The sequence below is a fragment of the Rhipicephalus microplus genome, chromosome X, assembly GCF_043290135.1.
Source record: "Rhipicephalus microplus isolate Deutch F79 chromosome X, USDA_Rmic, whole genome shotgun sequence".
Classification (NCBI taxonomy): domain Eukaryota; kingdom Metazoa; phylum Arthropoda; class Arachnida; order Ixodida; family Ixodidae; genus Rhipicephalus; species Rhipicephalus microplus.
Window position 1 is genome coordinate 350,762,439 of NC_134710.1, and position 24,956 is coordinate 350,787,394.

Consider the following 24,956-nt stretch of genomic DNA (forward strand, 5'->3'; position numbering starts at 1 on the left):
TATTTTCACTTTATATGTTTTATACATTCAGTGTTTTTGGTATTCTAAATGAGAATAATGTTTGTTTCGGGTAAATTTCACATGGTCACCAAAACGGCTGAGCCACTTGGCGTGGACTGACTGGCAGTGAACAGAATCAATTTGTGTAGCAAGGAATGATAGGGAAATGAAGGGTTGTCCGTTGTGCCTCATTGCTGACAGGGTGCTGTGAGGCCGAGCGACAGAGCCCGGTAAGACTTTACAAGTATATTTATCTTCTGCTTAGTCACTGTGCACATCGAAGTGCATAAAACTACTACCACTCAAAAGTTGTTTGAGGACCTCTCTAATGAGGAGTATTTGCATTGGAGCTAAATCTGTTTCTACGCTGGATCAAGCATGGCAGACATAAATAAAATTGTTCTTGTGGTAGATGACAAGGAATCCATGACCACAACACATCTCGAAAAAGTCATGCGTCTTCTCTTTGGCGCATTCTTCGAGTGGAATATAGCATATCCTTCTGGCTGCCCCCTCACCATGGAAATTTTGCAAAGGTGAGTGAGTGTAAAAGGTGCTTTTAGCAGTGCAGACATTTTAAGTGTTTGGGATTTGGTGGACGTTAGATTTTCGTTAAATTCACATGCTTGATATGACCAAGCATTGTGGGAAGAACGTTGCCACAAGGCTGCATGCCATGTTATTTATTGCTTTCTGCAGTATAGGGAAGAGCAAGTAAACTTAGCTGATGCATTTCGATCCATGTGCTAGGTAGTTCTAAATTACTTCTCCCTAGCTCTCACCAATAATTGCAGTGAATTCTGAAGTCACCTGATGCAAGAGTAGTTACAATGTGTATAGTGTAATAATTTAGAACTCTCCATCTGTGAATAGGAGAATAATGTGTTGAGTGCACTTTTTGCATAGTAAAGATGCTTTGTCCCCACCCCCTCCATTCCTGCATTTTGATACCAAGTGCTTGCATAATCTCAAGAATATTCTTTTCATGCACTTGTTTTGGTTCCGGAGGGCAGGGGGGCAAAATGGAGTAGGTAGCATCTACACAGTCATGTAGCATGAAATTATACTTTTTTCGGAAGCTCAGATTTGTAAGACTGCTTCAGTATGATGGTCTTAAGGCGAAAACTTGCCCAGTCTCACTGTTTCAAAGCCCAGGTGCGTTTCCAGCACAGATAAGTAACGTTTCTGGGCGTTATATAAAGTTTTGTTCTGTTGTATTTTTTTAAGAAAATGGCAAGGACAAAGAGCATGATAGGAAGATCACTACTATAAATGTATCGTGTGCACTGTATTTAGAGGTGCCGACGTTTAGAAAAAGGAAAGTGGGAAGTAAGCATAAATCCAACATGTCTGCTTTGTTGCAGTAAGCTGACAAAAACCTTTCACTTTTTCTTGTTACCTGCTCCTAAAAACAATATTGGTATTGAGGATGACAAGTTCTATACCTCTGCCAGATAGCCCTCAGTTAGCACTGAGGGTCAGCTCTTGAGCTCTTTCTGTCACGCGGTCTTTTATACCTGGAATATAAATTACCTGGTGCAGTTTCCCAATTCTGTGAGCCTACAAGCTTCTGGTGTCCCTAGTTTGCAGGGTTTGCCAGGCAATTCAAAACATGCCTGCGGCACCGTTTTGAGCAATCGGGTCTGAATTTGAGTTTGTTGATATGGTGCATTGAAACCAGACTTGGGAAATCAAATATTACTGTCCAAAATCTGCTTTCAAAAACTCCAAGTTATCATCAATACAATTTTCATTTTGCTTTCGGTTCATGAAAGTGGAATGGCATACTTCTCCCGTTTTTAGCTGTTGGCAAGCTTTTTGAAGATTCTTTTTTTATTTTTTTCAATACCACTGTGACCAGAAACCTGCCACATAGGCTGGAAAACAACTCCGGTGCTCATGCAATGATTATATATCTATCGCCTTTTAACTGGAGAGCTGTTCGGTGCTTCTTTGGTTGACTAGCTCCTCCAAAACAAAAATGTGACTTTCACCTCACGTTTGCACGTAATGTCCCACAACTTGAATTGTAAAGGTGAAAAACTTTGTGTAAACGCTATGTTAGCAAAATGACGGTTCAATTTTTTGGTTACATCACCAATCAAATAATAAATATTTTTCCTGCAAATTAATAATTTAGCAGGCCTTTTGATAACTCAAAGGTAGTGTGGTAAAGCTATTCAGCTGTCTTGTGTCCATGAGCCTAAACACTACGGAATGAGCATTAATAAAGGGTAAAATCTCAAAGCATGATAAGGCAATTTATAAAAGTGGACGGCTACCACAAAAGCACATGTAGCCATTACTGCGACATTGTGGTGTAGATTTGTTTAAAGGCAGTGCTCCTTAAGAAAAGAAAAATGCGTTGCATATTCACAGCTTGAAGTGCATGTTCATCCTTCTACATGAGGTGTTTCTGCAATTGTGGGCTCCCTCAACAATATATAGTAATATTTGGAGTTACACTCGATGCTTTCATGAGAATATTATGCATCAAAGCATATCGGTGTAGCATGTCACAAATGCAGTAACATTCACTGCTGCGGGTTTCTCACTGTTATCCTTTCATTTTTGCAAATGCAATTTCTCTTATACAAGGCAGTGTAGCTGACACATTGCCGGAGTTTCACATCTGAAACGATACGATTGTCGGAGTTTATTGCAAAGGAATTTATTCAGTCTTTCTTTTTGTTTCCAGGCACAGTGGGCAAATCAACCCGACGAAAAGAAGGGAAAATGCAAAGGCAGCGCGAAACCACAGAGGGTGCTCAGCCTGCCCAAAGCACTTTAATCAATAAATTTGCAAGTATTTAAAAGAAGTTATAGCACATTTTATTGGGCGCTATTCAGAGAATGTTATTGGGTGCTATTGGGTGCTACACAGAGAGTAGCATGGTGATGTAGACCACACAACAGTTCAACGTGACACTGAATACGCTCTCTCTCTTGGGCCTTCATGCTCACAATGCAGTTGCATTTCCTGTTGAAAGCTTGTTCTCAACTTACAGAGGAAATGCGACATTGATGGTCCTTTCACAGCGGTTTTTGTAGAAAGACGTTGAATTGCGATGATCACTGTCATCTAAAATTGAGAGCATGCCCTCAGACAGCCAAGCCACAATACATCAACAGTGTGTTCGATTTCAAATTGAGCAAAAAGACATCAAGATGATGGATGAACATCGTCACTTTCAAATTATGAGCTGTCGTCACTTTTAAAGTAAAATTTTATCACTTAGATCATTCAGTTGTATTTTCAATTAACGGGAAAGACATCTGAAAAAAAAACATTCATAGAGGAGCTATGGCTTGCCGGCATTTTGACGGTAAATTTTTATTGATCTGACAGTTCAGTCGTGTTTAAAGTTCACAAAAGAGACATCCAATTGACGACAAAACTGTTATTTGGAAGTAAAGATTTGAAGTTATTCTCACAGTCAAATGTTATAAATTTAACCATTCAGTGGTGTTTTGTATTAACGAGAAAGACATCTGAGAAAAAAACTGAAATGGGGGAGCTATGACTTGCCGTCATTTTGATGGTAACACTTTGAAGATCTGACAGTTCAGCCGTGTTTTAAATTCACAAAAGAGACGTGAACTGTCGTTTGCGAGTAACGATCCGCAGTTATTTTCACAGTGAGTTATTATCAATTTGACTGTTTGCTTGTATATTGAGTTGACAGGAAAGTCGTAAAACTTATGAAAGCGCTGTCATTTGCAAATGACAGCAATAAGTTATTTTCACTGGTAAAGATCAATTTGACGTTAGTCTTGTATAATAAATTGAGGGGCACAGGTCAAAATGATAAAACTGTGTCGTCATTTTAAATGAAGACCTGATGCCTTTTTTGACGGTAATAATAATGAAAATTGAGCTGCTGGGAAACTCGCCGTCATTTTGACGAAACATGTTTTACAGCGTACGACATAATTTACATCCCTACCAGTGCTGGTGCTGGTATTGAAAACGTTAGTGGTGCTGTCGTTACGTAACTCTAATGAACAAAGCTGCATCTTACCCAGAAACGTGAGTGCGCATAACGTTTCCAAAGGTGTTTACTGCGTACGATGTCTGACTACCTTGTAACGTAGTGCTGATTTTAAATGGTACATCGACTTTTCTCATTAGTGCTTGGCATATCATCAATTCCCACTGTACGTGGGATGTGCCAATTTTTTAATACGAAACAGTTTCTATCTATCTATCTATCTATCTATCTATCTATCTATCTATCTATCTATCTATTTCTTGGCAATGATGGGAAACCAGGGGTGGGGCAGCTTCTGCATACGGGAAGCATTCTGGTGGTCTGTACGCGAAGTAGTTCGGTTTCATTGGCACGCGTCTCCCGCCACGGTGGGAAGCGATGAATTTGCGCCATCGGCACTTCATATTGATGAAGATGCCGCTTAGCGTTTGTGGGGCACCTAAAATGCGGTATTTTTGTGCGTCAAAAATGCATGGTGACAAGTTAAATATTTACAACTTTTTAGTGGTCTGTGCTGCGTCCTTTCTTAAATAGCTTTACGCACAATAAACAGCACTAGATTTCTAATGCATATAAAAATGCGGATACGATTTGTAGGGATCTGAGGCACGCCCGCGACCATTTCGCGGACATTTCGCCACACGGTCACAGCCTTTTGCTTTTTCTGCTCTGGTAACGGCGCATGGCGATAGATTTCGCCACGTGCGGGCGCGGCACGGTTATGTGCGCGCCGAGGGAGCTGCTCTCTCCTCCGTGGTCGACGCCGGGTAAGCACGTGTTTTACTTCGTCCGCGTCCCCTTTGTGAATCACCGGACTGTAGCCTGCCTGGGGTGGCCTTTGACACCACGGCAGGCTTGTTTAACTGCCGTAGGCCTACGCGTACGAAGTTTGCCCTAACACTCGGGACCAGGCCCATTGTTCATCGTGAGAGTGCGCAGCATAGCCGCGAGGGACCTTTTCCCGACCGGCGTGTCAAAGCTCGCCATTTCCAGCAGTGACGTGCTCGCGGTTGCCCCTTATTGTGAACGCGCGCAGGTGCCTTTGCTCCCCGCGCCCGGGGAGCAGACGTTGTGCGGTTGTTCGGGGTGCCACCAAAGCAATAAAGGGTTGTGTGTTTTCTATTAAAACACTGTCTGTTCTCTGCGCCGCGCTAAACGCCTGATTAGTTGAGCGCGCGCGGAGCGGTGCGCCACACGCGAGTAGGTGACGGAGTCGCGGGCCTGTGGCTCGCTAATCGTGAACCAGTGGTAATCATCCGCTGCAGTTAGTAGCGGGGCCACCGTAGATTGCGGAATACATTCAGTAGCGGTAGTATGCGCGTTATTTGGCTCTGTAGCTGTGGCTTCCTTGTCGACAAAACTTGCCCGCAAGTATAGTTAGTAAGTTAGTTAGCTAGATACATCGTTAAATAGTTACTAAATCACTTAGCCATTTATCCATTTAGCAAGTTAGACAGTCAATTGGTAATTAGTTTGTAAGTTAGGTAGTTACTTAGTTTAGTTAGTCCACAAAGGCATGTGTGAACTTTGCACTTATGGGACATTCTTTAATGCAGCTGCAGTGAAATCTATCACGGTGGCAATGACCAAGTAAGCTGCTGCAGCGTTTGCTTTGAACGACTCCTCATAGTCTTACGTGACCATAGAATGGTACGGTCTCGAATTCACCTAGACTTCAAGAAGGGACGACAGAATCTGATATGCAAGGAGCTAATCAATGAGCTAGCACCTAGAGGGAAGGTACAGGAATTTAGGCCCGTATTCAAAAACGCTTCTTCACTCAAGGGCTCCCCTCGACTTGACGATGTCAAGGTGAAGCGTGCTCCTCCACTCAAGGGGCCACTGCGTTTCATGAACGCTCCTCCACACTTCCTTCGCCAAGGGAGGCCTTGGAAATGCTCTGTTCACTTGAGTGAACTGCATGCGCCGAGAAAAGCGCCTGATAACGAGAGTATTCGCAATTGTAGTTAAGAACTGCCTATCTTTGTATATTAGGAGAACGCCTTTTCTAGTTATTCTTTTTTCTAAAGTGACATTACAGCAAAATACGTGCATTTAGAGTGGTAGTGTTGTTTCCCTAAGCCTTGTGCTGATACAGTTAGCGAAACCCTCCTTCGAGTCTGGCAACAGTCGAACCCATGGGCAGCTGAACGAACAGCTGATGACATTTCGTCTGCTGCTGAACGTGTCTACCTGCTTAGTGTATTTTGTCTTGTATGCGTCTATTAGTTACAGTTTATATTTACGGTAGTGTTTGCGTGTGTGTCGTTTGAGAGCCTACTTTCGCCGGGGTGATTAACGAACTACGTGAGTGAGGACAGGAAGTGCAATAGATGGTTTGTTGCTTTGTTTACTTTCGCTTTACTGAGAGCCTTCTGATCACTAATGTAGCCACCGAATGTATAACGCGGTGGAAGGAGTATTTTTTACTATATATCACAGTATGTTGGCGTGCTTTTAGCATTCACCACCGCAATATGTATAAGGATTACTCGTGCGTAAATTCGTTCTCGCTACGGGAGTACGTGCACAGTTCCTAATTTCAGGGGCCTGTGCAATGTTTATTTTTCTCATTTACTGCGAATTTCACCGTGGCACTTTCGTAGTTGCTCCTCTGCGTATAATAGGAAATTTGAAAGACATTGCTCGCAACTGATATTCAAGGTTATACCAGGGTAGCGTTAAAAACTAGGCATGTTATACTCGTGGCTGAGCGTTCGAATTAGACTGCTACGCAATTTAAGAAAAACGATCGTGTGACTTTCTTTCCCTATTGGTGAAAAATACATTTCAAAGTTGTTTTCTTCATTTAGTAACATATATAGTCGTTTAACAGGGACTGGTGTGTGTGTGTGTGTGTGTGTGTGTGTGTCAACTTTAACATTTTAAACTTCCAAGGAATAAGTTATTGTTTTTGCATTGTTTTAATATTTGCCCTGCATTTGTGGAGGCGTCTAATTTGACAGATTCGCATAGAAGTAACCTTTAAATTTGTGTAGCTTCCGTCTCTAAGTTCACACAGCGGCAACGTCTTACGTTTTTTTCCCGTCTCCTTCATCTGCATGCTCAGAAGCACAATCGTTAGTGCATGAATGACCTTCGCAATAATGTTTTGGATTTTATTTGCATTATAACTACTGTAAATACCTGTTGAAAAGGATCGTGGTGTCTGTGCTGCATTCCAAAGCCCCGGCACACTATAAATTATAGGGGATGTTTTATTTTTTTGGAAATCATAAAATTGAAGCCGCGTCTGACTTTTGGCGCTGTTCTGTTTTAAAAACTATCCTGTGGGTTCTATCAACCTTCGAGAAAGCGTCGTGAAGAGCAGCGTATAATATTCTGCTGATTTATGGAAGACCAGTGCAACAAAGTGGTGAAAAATGCTCAAGAGTATTGCAGTCATCGCGGATACATCCTGTCGGAACCCTGTAAATAAATTATCCGCTATTGCTGAATCATTAGCAAGTCTACCAGTTAGAACCACGCCATCTCAGTTCCGTGGAAGAGGAGTGGTGCTGCTTTATATAAAACAAGTTTAGTTTTCCTAGAACTGCTTTCCTGTAGAATCGGAAAAGTGGTTTTTGCAGTCCTGTCTCATCATGAAAAGACAAACACGACGATAATTATGTATTGATAAATGAACAAAACAGAAGTTGTGAATGGCAAATGGACCTTTATTACATGTGGCTGATGAGGAGCAACGTGGCAAACATAAGAATGCAAATGAAAAGTGTTCATCAATCAAACATATGCAACCTACACACTGTAAAGATAAAGTACGAGCTCGGAGGACATCATAAATAAGATTAAAGAAGTAGACACCATAGCGCGCCTAATGCAGTGTAGCTGCACGCATTCACTGCTGTTTTTGTGCTTTTGTATACAGTCGTGCAAGCTGTGTAATGCATTGATAATACGGCAGATTCTAGGAGGCCTTTTCTCTGTGTTCTTCTGTCGACAGCTGGTCCCCTGCACAAAAGAGGCAAGAAATATTATTAGAAAAACGTAATAGCTTAGATACAAAGCCGCATTTTTCTTTAATTATAGCTGTGCACACATTCATTAGTATGTCTCGCGTTCAAGAACAGACATGGTTGAAGTATTGAGCCTTGACTATTTTGACACATGTTAGGCTCAGGCACTTGGGCAGCTGACCAGGCATATTCGTATATAATTTCATTATTTAATTGCACGAATCAGTGCCATAGCCAGCAATTCTTCTTCGAAGGGTAGGAATGGGGTTAAATTAAAAAAAACAATCTCATTATTTATCTGCGGTATTTATATTTCATATGTTTGCATTTTCATACGACACTCGACGCACTTTTGCGTACATGCAGGTTTCACAGAGCATGATCATCTGCTTGATCCCCTGAGTGTGCCCCGCCGTGGTGGTCTAGTGGCTAAGGCACTCGGCTGCTGACCCGCAGATCGCGGGATCAAATCCCGGCTGCGGCGGCTGCATTTCCAATGGAGGCGGAAATGTTGTAGGCCCGTGTGCTCAGATTTGGGTGCACGTTAAAGAACCCCAGGTGGTCCAAATTTCTGGAGCCCTCCACCACGGCGTCTCTCATAATCATATAGTGGTTTTGGGACGTTAAACCCACATATCAATCAATCAATTGATCCCGTAATTGTGTACTTGGTTGTTCATTGGTATTGTGAGCTGCATAGACACTGTATAAAGAAGCTATGTTTCACGCGTAGTAGCTACAGCAGCACACTCATTGCGCCCAATGTATTGTGTTGTGTTTTTCTTAAACTGTCTTTAATAGTAATCTGACCGAAGCAGGGAAAAAAATGAAAAAACACAGGAGAACTTACCTTCTCATCGCTCCAGATGGTCGTCTAACGGAGGTGTGCTTCGTCGTAAATTTCGGCTACGGCAGCAAAGGTTCACCGGAGAGGAAGCCACTCTAAAGTACGGTGAACCCAGTGCATGAAAAGTTTACTATGCCGCTTGCTTGTCAAGCTTTCGCACCACGCTTGAACTGATGCGGTGTGCGAGCTTCATCAAAGCACTTCAAAGCACTGGAATCCGCAGTAAGTCATGGAGCACTCGCACGAAGATTATACGCACACCCGAAGGCAGGTAATCCACTGGCTCATGCACGGAACGCAACACATCACGGCACTGGTGAGTGCTCCTTTTGACACCACGCCCGCTTGTCCCGGCGCCACAGTAGCCGTTGCTGAACCGTTCGAAGACAGCTCTGTAGTAAACGCGCACCGTCATTGTCGAAAGAACGCGGCGGTGACAGCCTACTTGATCGAGAAACGCCGTCAAAGTGAGACGGGCTCCGCCATGGACGCGATGCTGGCGCAAATATTTCACTCGAGGGACGATTCAAGGTAGCTCGATCGCTTCCTTGACAATCTCGAGGAAACGCTCAAGATTTTTCAAGTGAAGGAAGCGTTTCAAGGGAAGGGTGGTTTGTGAATGGGAAAACGCCGCTTAACGAGCGTTTCGAGTGAAGGGTCGAGTGGAGGAGCGTTTGAGAATACGGGCCTAAGCGTTGCTGGACAAAAAGGCACGTCAATGTTTAGAGCCTTTCAAAATGAAAAATACTGCTTTTAAAATAACTACGTGCTTTGGGGAGTAACTACTGCAGCTGCGAACACTGCGAACAATATGGTTTTGGTAGCGCCGGAAAAAAATGAGTCGATAAAAATCAGTTGTCGGTCCCTTTAACCTAAATGCAGTGTTTTCGGGTAATGAGTATCAGTTTACAGAGAATAACTTGTGCGCAAATTTTCCTGCCTCTTTTACTTAGTAATGTGTGCGGAGGCTCACTTGGGGAGTACTGTGCATTATAACCTGCCGCTTTTGTTTTCCAATAAAGCCCGGTGGTAATAGGCGCTTGTTTAGTCGTCTTGTCTTCTCGGGAACCGTCTTTGGCGCTCAAGTCTATTCCGGTCTGCATTACGTCTTTGTGCGCCCTGTGGGTGTGACCTACAAACTTCTTTTTTAATACTTTGGCATACTTATTGATAGTGTATACATAATTTACAGCATTGTTCAATGAGTAGTGGCAAGTTACGGGTGGCGTTCAATCTCCACTTAAGGTCTAGTTGGCCGTATGCCCCTGATCAAACTTTTGCTTTTTGTTTCAGATTTCACCAAGAAAAAAAACTTGCATGATGCTAGAACTTCGCGTCAAGTGTAGAACACGATAGCGCAATCTGCAGGCCGTGCGCATCGCCTTCAACCATGCCGCATAGAAACGAACGTTTGTTCGTTCAGTACTGGCCGCTATAACTTATCTTCGAGTGTTTACTCAGTGCACAATAGCGATGTGCCTACTTCGCAGTAATTATTAGTTTTGAACCTGGCGACGTACCTTTTATCCGTCCCTAAGGTGTCACATGCACGTGCGCAGCTGCACACGTTGTGATGGGATGGCACCTTCAAACATCCTATTCATTACACAACTTACTTGTTTTTTTTTTATGGCAGGTGCGATTCTAGGATTCTGCCGTGTGATATTTTGTGCCTTAAGGGGAGCCTACGCACAAGTTGACATTCTTGCAATTTTTCTAGTTTTTATTTTACATAGCAGTTGCAAGCATTACAGCCTAAGAACATCGGCTTGCCATGAAAAAGGTCGGGCTTACATTTTTTGCTTGGGCCAAATATTTATTTATTTATTTATTTATTTATTTATTTATTTGTATCTATCCCAATTTTTTGCTTGCAGGTAAGGCATGTTTTTCGCTCAGAGTCAACGGCTCAAGCACTCACACCGACACTAGTATGTACAGCGAAACGACCTCTTTAACGCTCAAGTATTGAAGTAGACGCCGTGGGGTAATGAAAATGAGCAATATTTGGTTGCCGGGACGCTACTGCATGAACGTCGCCACACTCATTCATTCGGTGTGCAGCTCGGTTCTGATATTCGTTACCGGCAATGATCCTGTGTGAGAGTGTCTAATGCCAGATCAATTGTATGATAGTAAAAGAGATGGCAAAAAGATGGCTCAAGTACAAACTTAACTCCGGCCTTCATTGTGGCAAACAGCTTTCCCAAAATAGACGTACGCTAGTACCTTCAACTGCTAAGTAAAAAAAGAAAGAAAGTAAACAATCAAAAATAAAAATAACCAGAAGAAGGAAGAAAATAGAATGTAATGAGAGGAGTCTCCTCAAGGGAATAATATTGCGTAGCATAACCGTAGAATCAGACCAGCCATAAAAACAAGTGAATCGCTCAAAGATCGAGGAAGCTATTTTAAACTGCCCAGTTTTAACGTGTGCAACTGCTCAGGGTGTAACGTGTGGCTAGGTTTGGACATTGTGGCTCGGTGGCGCATACTGCACTTACACCCAACGCTTTAGTTTTAGAAATATTGCTGCTCAATATTTTTTTTCTATTCTCTTACTTGGTGGCGTATATTGTAGAGTAATCTAGCTGGCCACATCATTTTTTGTAAATATAGGATTTTTTGTTGTTCACCTTTATTCGTACTCAATTTTTTTATATTGTTTAGCCGGAAAGATGCCAGAGTAATCCTTTCAACCTCGGCAAAAGAAGTGTCTCATGTGGCTGTATGCGCCCTAGCCTGGAAATGTTTGGTTGTAAGCGGTTACTCCAATGGACAATGGTCGACTCTGAAGCCATGAACGTGTGCCTAAAAGCTGCGCTATAAATAAAGTTGTCTTAAGGCTTCGTTTTAAGTCGTAAATTATATTTCTCCGAACGTCATATATTAATCTTACCCTTTATTAAGGGGCTCGTACTCACGCGCTCAACAATGTATCTTAGTGTACTACGGCTTGTTGTAAGGCCTTCTGAAATTTTTTCTACGACAACACTTTAATCACTTCCCTTCTTGCCAATTATTTAGAACCATATTTATTCTTCTACATCTGTCTCTCCCTTTTTCTCATTGGGTGTAGTTTCCCATTCGCAATGCTGAGTTTAGTCACTTCAATCACCACTTTCATTCAGGCGTACCTGTCAGCTTCATTCCCATAGCAGATTATATATATATATATATATATATATATATAAATGAGATCTAACAGACAGTAATGCCAAGGAATGTGCAGGGAAAGTTATTACAACCAATGGAATGTAAATAGGAAGAAAGAAAAGTGATTAAAAAATAACCAGCCGTGAGCAGGAATCGAACCTACGACCTTCGAATAACGCGTTCGATGCTCTAACCACTGAGCTACCACAGCGACCTTTCCTCCATCCACTTTTTGGGTTTATATGTGAATTTAGAAGTAGGAGTGACAGTCAGCGCCATCTATAAGCCAAGCGACGAGTGTGAAAACACTCTTTTATGCGCATGTTTGGCGTAACGTAGCACGTGAACTTATTATAAGTGGGCAGCTGATAATAGTCCCTCGTATACAACCTAATGACACCAAGTCTTGTTATTTACATTTCATTGGTTCTAATAACTTCCCCTGTACATTCCTTGGCATTACTGTCTCTTAGATCTCATTAATATTGTGTTAAAACGCGGAAAAACGAGCCCTTAGATATACACTTCTTTCCCTTATTTCATTAAAACGAGGGTCTCGTACTGGCAGACTTGGTGTCATTAGGTTGTATACGAGGGACTATTATCAGCTGCCCGCTCATAATAAGTTCACGTGCTACGTGACGCCAAAATGCGATAAAAGAGTGTTTTCACACTCGTCGCTTGGCTTATAGATGGCGCTGACTGTCACTCCTACTTCTAAATTCACATATAAACCCAAAAAGTGGACGGAGGGAAGGCCGCTGCGGTAGCTCAGTGGTTAGAGCCTCGAACGCGTTATTCGAATGTCGTAGGTTCAATTCCTGCTCATGGCTTGTTATTTTTTCATCCACTTTTCTATCTTCTTATTACATTTCATTGGTTCTAATAACTTCACCTGTACATTCCTTGGCATTACTGTCTGTTAGATCTCATTAATATTGTGTTAAAACACGGAAAAACGAGCCCTTAGGTGTACACTTCTTTCCCTTATATATTTCCTTATTTGTGTTGAAGATGTTTCCACTGTTTCTCCAAGGAAACATCTGAAGCGAAATATTTACACACGCTAAACACTCCCGTCACCGAGGCGGACTACGAAGCTGAATTTACATGCTGATATATTTTCCTGAAGCCCTTCAATATGGAGCTTCTGTTGTTTATTTGTGCCGCTAAGTATGCCTTCAATATTGAGCTCTTAGTTTTGCATTCAGAGTGAGGCGTCGCTGCATAAACAATTCGCAGTGTGCATTGCACTTACCAGGTGATTTTTAACTCGCACACAGAATTCCATGCATCTGACTGAAAACACACTCTGTGAGCAGGTACGCGTTATTTTCCCGCACCACCGATTCTTCCGCGTAATTCACTGAATAATCGTTTTGGGTTGCTTGAATTTTTTGCCTTATTTTTAAAATATCACCGTAAACCAATCACAAACACGTTTTTCGACGTACTTTATTTCGGGTTTACCAACAAAGTAAGCTCGGAAATGTTTCCTCGAGCGTAAATCAATCCACACGACAGGCAAAATCATTCACCTAATTCGAACAGATCTATTTAGATAAAGAGCAGTGTGTTTTTTTGGTAATAAAACAATTTTTTTCTGAAACAAGCAGTCTATTCTCACATAATTGCTATAACGCTGTGGAATGATTGCAAGGTTTCTTACGCAAAGTAATTAGAAGAAATGTCCTGAAAGACGAATGCATGACAGGAAAAACCCACCACAAAGAACCAATCGGAGAAAAAGTTATGCTGTAGGTCTGCGATATATTCTGGGAAAATATTTTCCCTCACCGCTGTTTTGTTTCGTCTTTTAGGAATGACGCTAGAAAACAGGATAACTTCGCGTTAGCTGCTGTGGTTTGAATCAGTTGTCATACAGCGAAGGTATGTAAAAAGCAAAAAAGTGAATTAAAAGAATAAATTTGGTGTACCGAGCTTTCCATGAACATTGCTGTCTCTTATCTGGCCTTAATTACGCGTAGTCATCTCGTAGAGAATAATTATTTTACCAGTTTAGTGACTTTGAGACGAAAAACTATAGAATACGTTCAATTGTCACATCTTTTGATGAGTAGAAATTTTGCTGCTATCATCAAAAATATTGAATTTTGCTGTCACTTCATCGTCATGATATCAAACTCAAAAATACGCAATCCCTACAGCAGTAGTAATGCGAGTTGTGATCCACTGCTTTTTTCTGTTTTCGAGAAATGATTCATCTCTCCTTTTTAGAGATAATGCAGGTGGTAGCAAAAAAAACTGTTGAAATCATTGTTTAAAGTATGGCTTTCGCTGTTAGAGCTTTTTTTCCAGTTATCGTATCGCCTGTGCTATCATGCACGCGCTGACCGTGGTTCTGTTTTTTGGGCAAAAAAACTACTTTCTTTATTTGCTGTAAGCTGAAGAAGCAATACCGCTGAGATACTTAACGACCTGTAAGAGCATGGCGACAAGAAAAATATTTCGCGGAAAGCTTGCCGGTAGTACGGTCGCGAAGCTGAATTATCGGTGATTAGATCCTACATCATGCATGCCTGCGCTGATCAGATTAACAGCCATTGAACTGACCAACTGCAGGCAAACAGCCAGTAACATACAATACCATTTGCCAATTCAATCAAAATACGTTTTGTGCCAAATAATCTCTCTTGCCCTGAAGAGAATTTCAAGTTTTTTAACCAAGAAAAAGAGGGTCTTTTATGCCAGCTAATAGTGTGAAGGCATCCGGTGAAATCGTTAAAAGAGCTGGCATGAACACATAACGATCGATCGCTGCGAGCTGCTTTGAGAGGTACTGCCCTAATTGTCCAAACAGTCGAACGATCTATATGCTGGAATAACAGGTTTATCCACCGGCTTGCACAGTTCGATAGCTGTATTTTTGGAGACAGTAGTAAACTGAAAGGCAGAGTGACGAGAAATCTCGAAGCGTGGTCATGCTTAATCGAACGAGGCAATTATCATTCTGCCTCGCGCCGTTCACGCTCTATTGAATTACTGCGCACGCATAGGCTCATCGAGCGTGAAACGCGTATGGGGGTCTCTCACGCAGCATTCCGTGTCATTTCGCTTCTACATACCACAATGCGCCACAACGACGTGCAGGACGGTTGAAAGTGTATGCGTAATAAAGCGGACTGTATCAAGTCCAGGACCACTTCAAAAATCGGGCATGGACACAAAGAGTGCTTGCGATGAAGAGGTCGGTGCCTGATTGGCCAGAGTAGGTCGTTGGCCATGCGCTCATTCAGCGCATACTCTAACAATCCGGACTATTACCACACCTTTATTAACCGCTACTGCAATGGTCCTTTACTCGGCTCACACTAGCTCCCCTACACTGCGCGCTTTTATATAGGACCGGAGCACACGCTTTACAGCGGTGACTTGGAACCGAGACGAGTGCACACGCTGCATTAGGCCAGAGTGCAGGCGGAACCACAGTGCTCGTTTGATCGACCTATATGTTGAGTATGAATGAATGCAACTTCTCCGATATTGTAGGCTTCTTTTTATTTTCTTATTTACCTTTTCTTCCATCTCTTTGACTGCCTAGAGAGGATACGTGGAATATATAGCCGAGGATAAATATGAGGCAGAGCTAAATGACAAATGAGTTACAATTGAACAGATTTGTGTGTGGGGGGGGGGGGGATGATCGCATGTAGGTCAGAAGCTCATCTAAGAGCTATCTTCGATAACACTACATTTAGAAACATCCCGACTGGATAGAATCTGCTCGTGAAAACAATTTCATTGAGAAAGTTGTTAATGCGTGGTCGCCATCATGTGGGAAAACACCGGCATCATAAGCGACATCTTGTGTTTGAAAACTGTTATGCTACATTTGTTGAATTGCGTATGAGGTGACGCGTTACAAGTACCATTGTTGCAGGAAACTCCGTGCTTTCCTTGGTCACTAAAAGCAATGGTACTTTTACATTTCAGAAACTGTAACGGGTAATATCGTATCAATTGCTATTATTGGGTTACGTGGAGGTCAACGTAACTAATTGTCGTTTCGGGGGGGGGGGGGGCGGCGTTTCGGTAAGTAAAATTTGAACCCCCCACCACCCAGCCCCACCCCCTTAAGTACGCTACCGTCAAATAGTGATAAATACCGTACTAGTCAGCCTAAAGTTGTTGAACACCTGCCTCGTTTACGTTGATGACTTCGTAGCGTTTTCGCAGAAATTTCACGAACACCTGGATAGGTTAGAGTGTGCTCGAAGCTGTTAATATGTCCGCGTTAACGCTGAAACCAGAAAAGGCCACTTCGCATACAGTGAGCAACTGAACTTTCTGAGCCACGTCCCCACCGCAGAGGAAGTACTGCCAGACCCCGAGAAATTGAGTCACTGTGAACTTTCTGTGGCTTAAGGGCAAGAAAGGTGCGCGAAGATTATTCGTACTGTGCGTGTACTATCAGCGCTTTGTAGAAAACTTCAAAAAGACCGCCGAACCACTCACGCGCTTGATGAAAGAAAGTGTTCCACTCACCTGAAGATGACTGATTGATTGATCTGTGGAGTTTAGCCTCCCAAAATAACCATATTTACATGAGAGACACCGTCGTAGAGGATTTCGAAAATTGCGACCACCTGTGGTCCTTTCACGCGCACCCAAATATGAGCATACCCGATTAAAAAAAGCCCGGTAGTTTATGGGGACATGTCATAATACAAAAAAAAAAGAAATGAATGGGTGCTCTGTGTGACTGCTGTTGTGGCCAGTAAGTGTTGACAAACACCGATAACCGTGACGGTGTAGCTAATGAAAGAGATGGTGCTCCAGTGATCCTTAAACGCGTTTGTGGAAACGCTGAACTTGACAGCAAATACTAATCACTCAAAGTTGTCTACAGAAAATGCCAGTGCTGTTGTTTAGCTTCATTTTAAAATAACTTTGCGTCCTATCTTTAGCAACGGTTGCATACTTGGTTATTATACTTGTTCCACAGCGTGGTTGGTATAATTGCTATACATTTGTCGAGCGTTCAGAAAGGCCGTCGTTGTGGAGTTAATTACGATCGTCGCATTTGTTTCTCACTGTACGTCGAGAGAACCATGCAGATATGTCGCACACTGCGTTGAATCTACTGAAATTCTCATTTATGAAGATTTTCATAGGCTTGTCACCCTCTACAGCCACAGAAAAGTTGTCCAAATTAGAGTGCACAACACATGGGAAAATCTCAATGAGCCCGCGGTGTCAACTAGATAGAAAGACTAAAGCTGACAATTATAGGTACAGCGCTACACATTCAATCAGGTGCCGATAATGAACGGCATATAGGCAGCGCGCTCCTGCTTACTGACTAAAATTCTGTCTGTAGGGAGCCCAACAATAAAGAACACCCGCGATAGCCACACAGCGCGGAAGTAACACCTATGGCCGGTAGGAGCAGGTGCAAGAAGGAAAAAAAAAGGGGGGGGGTGGAGAGCCACCATTTCCGTCGCACCGGCCTGGCGCCAAAATCCGGCATCAACTTACGCAGAACCATTCAGCGACAAGCGCGAACGCGAAAAAAAAAACGCCCCCCCCCCCCCCCCCCCCCCTGTTGCCACCTCGCCAGCCCGGCGATGCGCCGGCATCACGTTCACCATGACCTGCATGCCGTGGCATTTGTGCGCCGCCGTTTCGTCCCGCTGTCTTGTGATGGTCGTTTTTCTACAAGATGGTCTGTGACGGAAACATTTTCCAGTGCCCCACGGCCCACTTTATTCAAGATGTCATACATCTCTCTGCGTTTGGGCAAACACTGGGATATGCAGTCACAGTGTTACTCTTTCGATTTCAATAAGAGTAGATACAATTTTCCGTTGATCAGTTTTCGAGGTATGCCATTGTGTCAAGCCCAAAATAAAAGAGTACTGGTGCATGCGCGACAGCTAACTGAAACATTGCATTTATGCATGTTGATGCTCGTGTTCTACGAAACAAGTTGAACTGGGGATATTAGGAAAGCATGGCAAAAAAGAAACAAACCGAAGGCAGTGAGACAGAGAAAAAAGGCAGTGAGACAAGAAAGACAGAGAAAGAAGGCAGTGAGACAGAGAAAAATCTATTGGTCGATGTTTCATTAGTGGTTGCGTAATTTGATGATGAACATCAAGTACTGAAGTCAGAAGTCAGGTGCAGCAGTCAGCAGGAGAGCGTATGTCACCGACACTTGCTCACTCTTTTGAATATTAAGTACAGTTTTCACATTGCAGCATGGATTTGCAACAGTGAACCACGACCAAGACAGTCAGTGTACTGCTGTGGAGACGATGCACCAGCTATAAAAAATGCCCGTTTTCTAAAGAGCAACTGCATGCAGTAAGAATAAATATTTTGAGGTCCGTTCTGAGTCATTTCTTTACCACAACTGCACGCGGACGTTCGCGAAAGAGATGTGCGGAAGCAATATTTATTTGAAGGAAGAGCAACCTGTCCGTCGCTAATTTGTGTACGTCATGCTTGACTTTGGCGCACGTTTCGGCATTCACTTGAACAGAGGTGTGTTGCTGAATAACGGTAAGAGTAGCCACTCCTAAATAAATAAGATCAGTTAAAGACTGAAAATGACTAAAAACCACTCTATAACGCGAAATAGTGCGCAATAATTCTACTTGCAGAAATATGTAATCGTCGGAATGCTAAGAAGGCGCTGCTGCCCCAGCGTGCAGCTCGCGGCAGTTCGCGCGTACGAAATGCAAATATAGGAGTAGACACGCTAAAACACTCATGCAACGTTTACGGGAGCAAGCGCATTCTCTTCAAACAGCTGAGGATAGGATGCTGTCACTGACACGAGCGTGCCTCCCGACACAAATGAGCGAAATTGCTCACAGCACACGCACGGGCTGTGTGTTTGGCTGTCGAACACAGCCTCGTCCATGAATTTCGGTGAGTGCAACACCCATGGTTCACGGGGAAGCACTAAAACGACGCGCAACACACGTTAATCGTTCTTGCGGAACGGCGCACCACGACTGAAGTCGGAGCCGAAAGCGCTCACCGTGGTTGTCTGGAGTTAATGATGCCCTACAAACTATTCGCTGATCAAATGCATTCATATGGCACAAAAACAGTTCAGGGTTCCGCCGATGGTTTGCAAAAAGCCACTTGCTAGATTTATACCCCTCTTGAAAAGACTCGCCTTCATGTGGTGGCGCTGTGGTGCAATGGGTAACAAGTCTGCTGCACGTGCATGCGGTCCCGAGTTCGATTCCAGGGCTGTGTGTGCTTTGCATGTTAGACTCGCAAATGTAGGTAATTGTGACACTAATGGTTTTGTAATAACCTGTAGTCATATTATCCGCCGCATTAATGGCGAGAAACCGCTCTCAAAAGTGTAAATTAATGCTTTTTTTCCGCCACCGCGTAAGGGCCGGGCCACCTAAGGAAATGTCACGCCTAACCGCAGGCCTTATCTTGCCAGGAAAAACTTGACCTAAAGTCCCGGGTAATTCTTGTCCAGGCTGTTGTAAAGGCCACTTCCAATTGGGCCGGTTTCTCTGGGACACGGCTACGGAGCCGCGTAGAAGCGGTGATAATTTGACTTGATTTCCTGCCTGCAGGCATGTTGTCTAGCTAGAATTTGACTAAGATACTGCAAGCTCTTTCTTACTGAGTCGGCAATGACATGCACTTTTTTTGGCATATACTGTACGGCAAGGGTTCTCGAACACGTGGGCTGCGGGCTGCATGTGGTTCGCGACTTCACACGACTATTTTGTGACTCAATTGAATATAGCACTCGCAGTAATGCAGCGAAAGCTATTACGAGATCACAACACCAGTCACATGCGCGCCGTAGTTGTTCGTCGCTATTGCCGCCTCCGGTGTCTGCAAGAACTCTCGCACAAAGAAAAATATCAGTATATAGAGACACTAAGCATATATAGGGATTCGAACCCGGGTCTACTGCGTGCCAGCCCAGTATTCTACAACTGAGCCACGTCATTTCCTCTTCGTCTCAAATTGGCCTTAGGCTGGCTTGAAATCAGGAAAGGAAACACGTTAACGTGAGTAATAAAGCGTTATAAACAGCAAAATAACAACCAGGTGTCGCAAAAACTGGGTCGTCGAATGCTCCAACCCTTTCTTAATAATTTCCGCGCCACGTACTGCTGACTGGGCAAGTTGGTGCATGATAAAATAATATTGCTTTAGCGCAGCTCAGTTTGAGCGTGAAGGAAAAGCACTATGCAGCCAAGAAAGTGTGAGCGTATAGTGTCTGCATAGTATCTTTTCCTCACGCTCAAACTGAGCTGTGCTAAAGATATCGTTTCCCCGCCATGGTGGACCAATGGATATTGTACTCGACTGCTGACCCACAGGCCAAGGATCCTGGCTGCAGCGGCTGCATTTTCGATGTAGGCGAAAATGCTGCACACCCGTGTACTCAGATGCGGGGCACTTTTAAGAATCCCAGGTGGTGAAACTTTACGAAGCTCTAGACTACAATTTCTCTCATAATTATTATGTTGTTCTGGCACGTTAAACCCCATATATCAATCAATGTCACTCGCCCTTCACATGTCAAGTCAGTAACATTCATATTTAACCCCCAAGGCAGCTCAGTTGCTTCGACATTGCGCTAAGCATGGAGACGGGAGCGAAATTTCTCAGCTGCCTCATGACAATGATGGTGAATTGCAAATATTTACCTCGATTTAGATTCACGTTAAGGAACCCGTTTCCGGTTAAAACGGATACCCCCTCCACTGCATGCCAGATAATTCTATCTTGAGTTTGGCACGCAAAACACACGAAGTTTATTGATGAGTCATCAGAACGGTGCAAATCTTCAGGACTTCGGTAACTTGTGCTACAACATGTGAAATTCCTCGGGTGGATATGCAACAAAGTGGGGTGAGCCCCAATACTGTGTACACCTGGTTGGAGAAACGAAAACGAACCCGCAAAAAAAAGAGAGAGAGAGAGAAAGGATTACAAAGAAAGAGGAAGTTGAAATGTATAGAGATAAAGAGAATAGAGACATATAGAGAAAACAAGGCAGAAGAACAAAAAGAAAGAAACAAAGTTAAAAGAGATAGAGATAAAAAAAGACGAAGAGCTCCACTACCGTGTACAGCAGGGGCAAGCGTTAAACAATTTTTTTCTCGGGGAAGTGGAGCCCGTGAAACAGGTGAAACAAAGATAAAATATTAAAGATTGCTAGGGTACGATCCCCCATAACAACAATATGATGAAGAGAAACACTGTACAGGAGGGCTCCGGAAATCCCGAACTCCTGGTGTTGTTCGACGTGTACATAAATGTAAGCACATGGAGCTTTATCATTTTCGCCACCATTGAAAATTTGGCCGCCATGGTCGGGCTTCCATCCCGCGACTTGTGGGTCAGCAGTTTCGCAACATAACCACCAAACTATAGGGGTGCGCAAATACAAATAAAGAGAAAACAGAAGTATATATATATATAGAGAGAGAGAGATAGGGGAACAAAGTGACGGAGAAAAAGTAAAAAAAAAACAATGTCATCGAATACAGACATAAAAATATAAACATACCTAGGAAGAAAAAGAAATAAACAGACATGAAAGATGAATTGAATTCAGGGAGCCAAACATAAAGAGGAAGTAAAAGAAAAATTAAGAGAAACAAGAAGTTAAAGAAGCATGGAGAAATAGAAGAGATAAAGAAATACATGAAGAAAGAAATACACAGAAAGATACAAAACGAAAAAGAGGAGAAACAGATAGAACTAAAGCAATGTGGAAAGAGAGACAGAAGAAAATACAGAAAAACAATGAAGGCCACCGAGCTTCACACTTATACTTCAGGCTTGGTACCTCCAGTGCGAAGCTGCCATATTTGTTTTTCTGAAATAACTGAAATAATTTCAAGTGAGACGGAGAAAAAATCCAAATACTCGCTACAGAAATTACACTCGAGCCTGGAACAACAGCAGGTTGTTTGGTAGAGTGGTGATAACTTTAGAACATGTCAAGCCTGCCCTGGAACTAAATGGGGCTAAACCGGCTACTTAAGCGCTATTGAAGAGTAAATAACGGATTGTGTGGTTGTATGTTCGTAACTATAGTGATTGGCGTATTATCTTTCAGTTCATTTGAAAATAAAAATATATTATTTGAAGCTGCATAGCCTATATAAAAAATTTAAAATTCATCGATTGAAACATTTATAACCTTGCTGTGCTACAAAATTAGTGGCGCAAGCATTATTTCCTTGGTATACCATCCATTCTTGTATAAGAAGAGACTCCATGTAGTGTTCTCAACCAGGCCTGAATGATTTTTTTTAAAAGATCGTTTGAAATGGAGATGTGAATTTACGATCATGACGACGTCGCATCATCAGTAATAACCAACTTATTCTTGTAACAGTAGACAATCTAACGACAGACTTTCTCATTAATCAAGAAGTGCTTCTTTATTTACAGAGGAAGTAAACCACGCCTCTTACATCTAAAGCCTGTCTCAATGCACCTAAGTTGTCGCTAATGGAACATCTCTGATGGATCTTTACAAAATCTCGAAGTTCTCTTCCGGAATAGCACGCAGCGCAAAAACGTTTAAATAAATTGGCCTTTATCACTTGACTTTGTCCGGTGTACAATGAATCAAGGTGAAATCATCATGCTACACTTTATAGATTCTCTTTTTTTGTTCAATAACACTCTTTGTTGGTTTATCATTTAAGATCGCACATTTTGAGATTTTTTTTATTGTTCGTGAACTTTCGAAGTCATACGCTCTTTGCTGGGTTTATGTGGTGCGGTTTTTTATAGTTTTCCTTCTTTGACCTACCTGCCACTGTTCATATCAAATGCACCTCTTAAAATAAAATAACGAAAAGAAAGTAGGTAAGTGTTCAAACATGAAGCGGAATGGATGCGCCATGCTGGTTGTTCTTGTCACAAATTGTTAGTCGGGCACGCCCATTAGTTAGGATAATCTGGCTAACTTTGATTGAAATGCCTGGATCTTTCGGCTCATTCCTCGCATGAAACTAATTTTGAGGGGACATTTATTGCGTGATTGACTGATTTTGATCAAAACATATTTTACATTATTTACATATGCTTGACCTCATCATCGAATCTTGCTCAGGTTCGGCTTCAAAATGTGTGTCAGCTTGAAAAGGAAGAAAAAACATAGATTTCTTCTTTTGTATTAGCTCTCTTATCAGAAGATGTCTTTGCTTACTACTATGTTGGAACATTTGTGAATTACAAAAACAACAAGATCAGTTATTAAGCAATTATTGTGACAAAAACTTAAATGCAGCATTACCGCTGTAACAAACTTCACGGAATAATTTAAGGTTTCTTTTTCTGACAGTCCTACTGAAACTCTCTTGTTATTATTTCATAGTGAGTGGCAATAGGTCATTAATCTATCACATCTCTCATTTTTTTATTCTCAAGCACTGACAGAGTAACAAACATGTGGAAGCTTTGTTCGTTCAATTCGGTGCTTCACTAAGAAGCGGTGCAGTGACCTCACATTGCAACAAAAGCACACCAAAATGTGATGAGACTGGGTGCTTGACCTAGGAGAGCGTAACTTAGGAGAGGTCTCAACGGAATCTCAGGAGAGGAACGGACAGGCGACAAAAAAAATGAAGGGAAGGGGTAAGAAATACGGTTTGGCTCAGTAGACGAGCGTTTGCACTACGCCGACCTATCAGAGGAATGCTGGACAGCAATAACCGCAATATCGGAGGTTGTGCATCTAACAAGGGGCCTTGTGTTTAGCAGGGAACGTTTTATCTTGAGATTCCACCCCTCCCCCGTCCAATTTCAGCGCAGATATCAACGGCCAGCATGTGTTCGACACTCAGATGCCCGCTCATACTGCTCTATACGTGTTCACATTGCGAAAGGTATGGCACTGGGATTGGGCTTCTAGTACGTCGGCGGAGAGAAGGAAAAAAAACAATGGCCTTGTGCTCTTCGTCTTTAAGCGTGCTTATCAAAAACAAGCTAGCGTGTAAGCTCTCACTCGCAAATGCGAAGCATGCCCTAATACGCTCAACTTAGATGACGAAAATTTGCCTTTATTTTTTTTTTGCGCACACGCTATATGGGAGTAGTGGAGAGCAGGCTACAAAGAATACTGCAGCTACGCTACGACGTCTATTCGTTACAAAATAATAAGAGTGGAGGGTGATCATTGTGGCATTGTACTCGCTCATTTAAAACGTGAGTTCACTAGCGTTTTCGCGCATACAAATATAGCATTGTGCAACTGCACCTCGGGGACTTTCGTTGAATACGTGCTCGCAACTTCACTCACCCAGGGTACCAAATTATACCAAATCCACCCTTCGAGTTACTGTACCACATGGTGCAGTTTCCACGTGGTGTGCTAGCCATGCAGCCAGAAAGTGACTTCCCCCGTACTATGCCTGCACGCACAAGTGGCCGGCATCTTTCCTTTGCGGTGAATCATCCCTGGTTAAGGCTGCCCTAAATTCGCACATATACTTCCAGTGCAACAAACCACGTCCACATTTCCCGATCGTATATATTTTAAGTCGTTCCTGCTTTTTCTCACCGTAAGAAAACATAAAAGTGCACGACAAATTTTTAGAAAAACACACAATTTGACAAAGGAATGAATACTGGCGACACAGGGCTTCGAGATACGTTATCGAAAAAACTTACGCATGCTTGGCTTGAGAGCGCACGCGCACAAAACGAACACTTTCACGACTAGCTTCGCACTTCAACCCGTGTCATGACTTTTCTATGATTATTTAGACAGATCTATCAGCGCGAAGTTCTTTTCCATGACATGATAATTATTATTGATCGATTGATATGTGGGGTTTAACGTCCCAAAACCACCATATGATTATGAGAGACGCCGGAGTGGAGGGCTCCGGAAATTTCATCCACCCGGTGTTCTTTGACGTGCACCCAAATCTGAGCACACGGGCCTACAAATGATAATTATTATAGCGCAAGAACAGCACGACGACAAAAGGACAAGAAGAA

At 42.7% G+C, this 24,956-nt stretch overlaps 1 long non-coding RNA gene across 1 annotated transcript; it reads left to right on the forward strand.

Moving 5' to 3' along the window:
• Positions 1–3,830: 3,830 nt before the first annotated feature.
• Positions 3,831–22,603, forward strand: LOC142777282 (uncharacterized). The gene is made up of 2 exons (XR_012888007.1): positions 3,831–4,030; positions 22,395–22,603. It is a non-coding gene; the product is annotated as an uncharacterized LOC142777282 (long non-coding RNA).
• The last annotated feature ends 2,353 nt before the right edge of the window (positions 22,604–24,956 follow it).